Source organism: Penaeus japonicus, unplaced genomic scaffold, assembly GCF_977035675.1.
Source record: "Penaeus japonicus unplaced genomic scaffold, GWHDUDI00000001_assembly GWHDUDI00000035, whole genome shotgun sequence".
Lineage (NCBI taxonomy): Eukaryota > Metazoa > Arthropoda > Malacostraca > Decapoda > Penaeidae > Penaeus > Penaeus japonicus.
The window spans coordinates 9,607,977-9,615,476 of record NW_028234437.1 but is presented as its reverse complement, the minus strand read 5'-3'; the positions used below and the strand labels follow the sequence as shown (position 1 = coordinate 9,615,476).

Here is a 7,500-nt window from a genome sequence, read left to right as displayed (position 1 = left end):
AGCGAGTGTGTAAACGAGTGAATATATGAGTGAGTGAGTGAATGAATGAGCGAGCGAGCAAGTACGTACGTAAGCGCGTATGTGTGAATGACAGAGCGTGTACGTACAAACCCGTGCGTGTGGCCTTTGTATGTTAGTGAATGCATGAGCAAGAGAGAGGAGGCGGCCAGCCTAAAGAGCTCCCCGTTCCAGACATGAGAAATGGCCTTCCCCGACGCCTCATTACACCGCAACAAGTTTGAAATTCTCTCCATTTTCACCTGAGGCATCGATTACCCTCCTCATTCCTATCGCCTCACAATGCACAACGCCCACACCTACCCCTCCCCCCCATCCCCCTTACACTTCTTAACCCACAGCCTGTATACCTGGGACCTTTTCCAACTCATTCTCCCTTAACTCACAACCTTAACTCACACCTCACACGATTCCAGACTCATTTTCATACTACGCCCCTCGACTTCTCCCCCCATCCCCTCCCCATCTCATTCTTCCTCACGAAACTCAATTTCTTTCCACGCCACAGCCATTGATTCCTATTGTTGCCCCTTCAACCTGCCCCCTCCCCCTCCCCCCGTGTTAAAGAGAACAGGAATGATAATGTGAGAGAGAAAGTAGGCCTATAGGTGTGTTTACGAGGTAGACCTCAGGTAGAGTTTACGGCATGGAAAAGAAATTAGGGAAAAAGAGGGTGGAAATGAGGGCGCAGAAGGGGAGGGGGGGTGAAAAGAGGGGAAAGGAGAAGGAGGGGGGTGATTGAGAGGAAGGGGGAGAAGAATAGAGGAATGAAGAGGGAAGAGGGGAGGGAGGGAAGAAGGAAGGTCAAGAGAGAGAGAGGACGGGGGGGGGGGCAAGAAAGAAGGGGAATGGGAAAGGTGAGAGAGAGAGAGGAATAGAGAATGAAGGGAGGGAGGGAGAGGGAAAGAGAGAAAAAAAAGTTAGAGAAAGAGAGAGAGAGAAACCGAGGAATATTTCTAAAAAATCGGAGGGAAAACACACATAAAAAAAATCAGAGAAAAGGAGAAAAGAAAAATCCTGGAAGTAGATTTTCAGGTTTGCAAACTCCTCCAGGATCTTCCCTTGCTAATGAAGGGTCCTACAGCTCCTCGGGGAAGAAGGGACGGCGAGGGAAGCCAGAAGATTGGAATGAAATGTAAAAGGGAAAAGAGAGGATGAAAGAGACAGAGAGAGAGAGAGAGAGAGAGAGAGAGAGAGAGAGAGAGAGAGAGAGAGAGAGAGAGAGAGAGAGAGAGAGAGAGAGAGAGAGAGAGAGAGAGAGAGAGAGAGGGAGAGAGAGAGAGGCACAGACACAGACAGATAGAGTAAAAGAGGGAGCAATAACAAGACCAGAAAAACAATACAACATCAAAACGATAACGAGGAGAGAGAGAGAGAGAGAGAGAGAGAGAGAGAGAGAGAGAGAGAGAGAGAGAGAGAGAGGAGAGATAAAGAGAGGGAGAGTGATAGATAGAAAGAGAAAAAAGAGAAAGAGAGAGAGAGAGAGAGAGAGAGAGAGAGAGAGAGAGAGAGAGAGAGAGAGAGAGAGAGAGAGAGAGAGACAGACAGAAAGAGAGAGAGACAGACAGAAAGAGAGAGAGAAACGAAAGACAAGAAAATTCCTCAAAAAGGGGAAGCTGTATTTTGGAATGTAAATATTGTAAATATTAGAGAGAGGGAGAATGATTGAGTGAGTGATTGAATGACAGACAGAGCGAGTGAGTGAGTGAGAGAGAGAGAGAGAGAATACAGAAAACACAACGAGAGAGACCAGACCTGAAGATGAAATCCACGGTGGAGTGTCATTCATTCAAGAAGGGTTATGAGACAAGAGAGAGATAAGAATATAGAGAAAGCAAAATCACAATAGAGAAAAGAAAGATAAGCAAAGATAAAAAGATAAAAAAAGCTATATAAAAAGAAAACAAAAAAAGAAAAGAGAACAAAATCGAAAATACAAAACCAGCACAACTAAAGAACCAAACCAGAAACAAACCCAAAAAGACAAACAACCAAACAAAAATCAAAACCAAAAAAAAAGGCAAAGAAAAGCAAAGAAAAGAAAAGGGCACAATAGCTGCATCCATTTCTCCCTTTACATATGCATGACCTGCAGGTTTAACATAACAGTGTGGCCAACTCCGCGGAAAAAAAAGTTTGTTACGACAACGGCGCTCGCAGAGGAGTTACGCCATGAAAAATGTGAATGATAATGAGCATGACTCTGCCGATGGAAGCGGAAGGAGAGGAGGAGGAGGAGGAGGAAGGGGAGAGGAAGACACAGATGGAGGAGGAGGAGGAAGAGGGGAAGACGGAGTTGGAGGAGGAAGAAGAGGAGGAGGAAGAGGAGATGAAGAAGAGGGTGAGAGGAAGACGGAGTTGGAGGAGGAGAAGGAGGAAGAGCAAAAGAAGAAGGAGGAGAGGAGGGGGAGGAGGAGGAGGTGAGAAAGAAGTGGCAGAGGAGGAGGAGAAGTAAGAGATGGAGATTAGGAGAAAGAGGTGGAGGATGACGTGGGAGGAAGGAGACGTGGGAAGAGAGAGCGAGGAAGAAGATGGAGAGAAAGCCGGTGGAAACGAGGAAAAGAGGAAGGAGGCGAAAAAAGACGAAAGAGAAGGGGAGAGAGAAGAAAGAAATGAAGAAGGGAGAAAGGATGAAAGAGATGAAGATGAAGATGATTGGAATAAATGAAAGAAAGAATAAGGATATGAACAATATGAGAGGAAGATAAATGAGGAGACGGAAAAGGAGGGGAGGAAAGAAAACGAGGAAATGGAGGAAGAAGGAAGATGGTAATCAGAGGGGGGGAGGGAAGGGAAGGGGAAAATCGACGGAAATGAACAAGAAGAAGAGGAAAAAAACTGAGAGGGAAGGATAAGGAGAGAGGGGGGGGGGAGGAGGGAGGGATGTGGAGGGAATGAGGGCTAGGGAGTGGGAGAGGGAAAGAGGAAGGAATGGAGAGAGAGGGAAAGAGGGAGAGGGCGAGGGAGAGAGAGATGGAGAGAGAGAGGAAGAGGAAGAGGGAAAGGGCGAGGGAGAGAGAGAAAGAAAGAGAGAGAGAAAGAGAGAGAAGAGAAGAGAAGAGAAGAGAGAGAGAGAGAGAAAGCGAGAGAGAGAGAGAAGGAGCGAGAGAGAGAAAGAAGGAGAGAGAGAGAGAAAGGAGAGAGCGAGCCACTTCAATAAACAAGAGTCTAAGCAAGAGAGGAGACGAGCCAGACCCAGCCCTGCAGCCTACCTGGGCCAACCTCCTCGACACCGCATTATGCAAATGTATCCGAGACTATCTCATATTTACGGCGAGTCAACCCCAATAATTTTGATCTTCCTCTAAATTATGATCTTAAAAAAAGAATAAAAAATAATTATCATCTCCATGTAATAATAACAATAGTAGATTAGGAATAAATAAATAAATAATAATTCTTAATTAATAAACATAATAAATATAAACATGTAGAAGATTAATAACCACGGGGTAAGAACCCTCCTCACCCCCCCTTACCCCCCTTACCCTTACCCCTACCCCTGCCACTGCCCCTGCCACTGCCCCCACTCTTCCATGCACTGCTTGGGAAGTGGGTTCATGAGACCGAAAACCAGGTCAGGTCGCGTCTACTCGGGGTCGCTAATCTCGAGCTGTGTTGGGGGGGATGGGGGGGGATAGGAGAAGGAGAGAAGTGTGGGGTAAGGGGAAGGAGGAGGGGAGGGAGGGGGAGGGGATAGGAGAGGGAGAGAAGTGTGGGGTAAGGGGGAAGGAGGAGGGGAGGGAAGGGGGGGACTGGTCTTTGGTTGGGCCGAACCTTATCGCTTTCTCGTCATCGGAGGACAAGGATGAGGAGGAGGAGGAGGTGGAGGTGGAGGAGGTTGAAGAAAGAGGAGGATGGGAACGGAGAAGGAGAAAGGAGGCGGGGGGAGGGAGAAGGAGAGGAGGAGAGGAAGGGAAGGGGAAAGGAGTGGAGGAGGAGGAGGATGGAGGAGGAGAAAGGAGAAAAGCGGGAGGAGGAAGGAAAGGAGGAGGAGGAGGAGGAGGAGGAAGAAGAAGGGGAAAGGGGAAGAAAAAAGAAGAGGAGTGAGGACAGGAGAAAGAGGAAGGAATAAAAAAAATGGACGGGAAGGAGAGAATCAGCATAGAAGAAAAAAAAAGAAACAGAAGAAAAAATTAGAGGAAGACCTGAAAAAAAAGGAGTAAGAGGAGGACATACGGAGAAAGACCCACAAGATATAAAACACGGGAGATAAAACCCGATAAAAGGGGTGCCACAGGAGCCGCGGAGAGAGCCAGCATCACCTCCCCAGCGATAAGATAGCGTCGTCGCCCCGTGCTTTCCAGTACATAGGAGGAGAATAGGATTATCGGCGGCGCAACGTGTCGGCGCGATAAGGAACCGGAAAATAACGGAGAGGAAAATGGCGGCGGGGGGGGGGGGGCGCACTTCCGTTGGGTTACTTTGGTTTATTTCTTGAATTATTGTTTATCCTTTTTTAGTCTAATCGTTTAGAAAGATCATCACTATTATTACTACTATCGTTACTATCATTATCATCATTATCATTAATAATGTAACTAAAATTGTTAGAAAATTATTCATACTTCTATTCAATTGTAAAACCTTGTTTTTTTTTCTAAATCATCTTTCTCTTTGTCTTTTTCGTTTTAATTCTTTCATTCCGGAAAGAGAGAGAGAGAAAAAAAAACAGACAAAACGGATGGAAAAAAACTGATTCAAATTTTCCGAAATTATGAACATCACTGCATCTGCAAATGGCCACGACGTAGTCAATTATACCGCATGTTATTTCTCTTCCTTTTCCATAACCGAAGGGAAAATGTTTAAATGAATATATTAATTACAAAACTCTTTGACGGAACACACTAAAAATACGGGGGGAAAAGCTAGTATAATTCACCATGATTGCACAACCTTTTGAAAAGTACATGGCCAGATTCAAATTGCATTTAACACTTCAAAAGGCCATAATTACTGCAAATCTGTCTACGCATTTTAAAATTACTATATCCACTAGTATACGAATAATGCTATTCAGTTATATTCATCATTGTTATAACATTAATTACCATTATCATTGTTATTATCATTATCATTAAGGTTGTTATTGTTACCATTACTATTACCATTATTGTTCTTACTCTCATTATCATGATTTTCATCATTACGGTCACTATCCTAATCTTCCACCTACTTTATTTCAGTTTTAATATATATATATATATATATATATATATATATATATATATATACATATATATATATTTTTTTTTTTCTCTCTCTCTCTCTTTTTTTCTTTTTTTCTCACCTGTAAAAGACACGCACACTTTACCCTTTTTCCAATTTTCCTGTACGTGACACATATTGTATAACAACCTCTGCACGCGACACGCCGCATCAGCCATCTTTACATAACTTCAAAAATTAATCTTTAGGAAAAAAAATCAAGACCACTTTCTACATAGGTTTTCCTTAAACATTTCTTTGTTTTTTTCCCCTTATACGAAAGACATCCATACGTGCGTGATAATGTTTCTCTCTCTACATATCACAAATAGGCGGTTATTACCCTCTTTCCTTTTTCTACTTTCTAATTTACTTTGATCTTCTACTTCTTATCTTTATTTTATCAATCTTATTTTTTCATCTTTATTTTCTCGCATGAGCGTTATTCAAATCATTTTCTTTCTTTACACGACAAGTATTAATAATTTCCTTCTATCCTTTCCTTTTCACTTCTCTATTTTCATCTTATTATGATCTTTATTCTAGCCCTTCATTTTTCAGTCATTTCTCTCAGTAGTCGTCCTAAACGAAGTCATTTCCCTCTGTCTTTTCCCTTTTAATTATTCACTGTTCTTTCTATTCTCATGTTCATTTCATTCATTGCTGTATTTGATCTTCAAGGGGAGCTTACAGTGGCCAATAGTATGAATAATACGAGGCAATTATCTAAATGATAATGATAATGACGATGACTGTAGTGATGGTGATGATGATGACGACTGTGGTGGTGATGATGATGATGGTGATGATGATGATGATGATGATGATAACTATGATCATGATGATGGTGAGGAGGAGGAGGAGGATGGTGATGATGATAACCTTGATGATGATGGTGAAAACATCATTCAACCGAAGAGATAGTTGAAAATAAAACACAACTCGGATAAATAGAAGGATAGAAAAACGACCAGACCCAAAGAGAAACCAACAGCTTTCCTAATAGTTCTTACCAGAAACACATCCCCGCGCCCTCTCCCCCCCCCCCCCCCAAAAAAAAAAAAAAAAAAAAAAAACGCCCGCTCGCTAAATCGCGCGATTCGGTTTGTCGGCGACACGCGATTGGATTGCCGTCGCCGCCGTAAAAGCGGACTCTCCGCCGATAAATCCGCGTTAATGGCGATCTCTCGACAACGCAATGACGTCTACTTGGGAAAAGGTGTTGAAAAGCGGGTTCATTTTTCTCGTTGCGGGTGACAGCCGCGAAGACGGGGGTTGACCGAGAGGAGGGAGGGGGCGAGGGAGGGGGAGGAGACAGGAGGGAAGGGCAGGAGAGAGGAGGGAGGGAAGGAGAGAGGAGTGAGGGGCGTGAAAGGGGAAGGAGAAAGGAGGTGGAGAGGGAGGGGAAGGAGGGAAGGGGAGGAGAGAGAAGGGAGGGGAAGGAGAGAGGAGGTGGTGAGGGAGGGGATGAGGGAAGAGGAGGAGAGAGGAGGGAGGCGTAGGACCCTACTTCCCTCCCTCTCCCTCTCTCATTCTCTCTCCATCTCCCTCTCCCTCTCCCTTTCCTTTTTCCTTTCCCTTCCCTTCCCCTTCCCCTTCCTTTCCCTCCCCTTCCCCCTTCCTCTCTCCCTCCCTCCACCTCTCTCCCCTCCCTTCCTCCACCTTTTCCTTTCTCCAACTCCATCCCTCTATACTTAGAGACTTAATGATAATCATAATAAAAACAAAAATCTAATTAAATGAAAAGCAAAAAATTATACACACACACACACACACACACACACACACACGGGATGACGCAATAATGGGAATATTTGCTTCAATTTCTTGGGTGTAACTCAAGATGCTTCTTCATATCTCTGACTTTATCTCCAACAGTGTAAGTGGTCGCATTATAGTTGACATTTAAAAAGCGTAATCAAGAGATGTACATTTTTATGCATACTTAATGCCTTGCTTCTTCGGAGTAATTTTACACGTAAAGATAAATACACAAACACGCAAGTACACGCACAAAAATATACGAGTGAAATGAGAATTGCATAAGGACAATGGATACAGACCACACACACACACACACAAACACAAGCACACACGCGCAGAAATAATACGAAACACCCACACTCATGAACACGCCGGCACGTTCGCCCACCCACCCAAATACCCCCGCCCCCCAACACGCACACGCGAGAGCACACGCACACGCACACACACACACACACACACACACACACACACACACACACACACAACACACACACACACACGCAA

At 44.2% G+C, this 7,500-nt stretch overlaps 1 protein-coding gene across 1 annotated transcript in view; it reads right to left on the bottom strand.

The window, feature by feature from the left end:
- The window catches only part of dally (division abnormally delayed protein), a 439,028-nt gene that overhangs the window by 309,055 nt on the left and 122,473 nt on the right, over window positions 1-7,500 (bottom strand). The window lies entirely within an intron of this gene.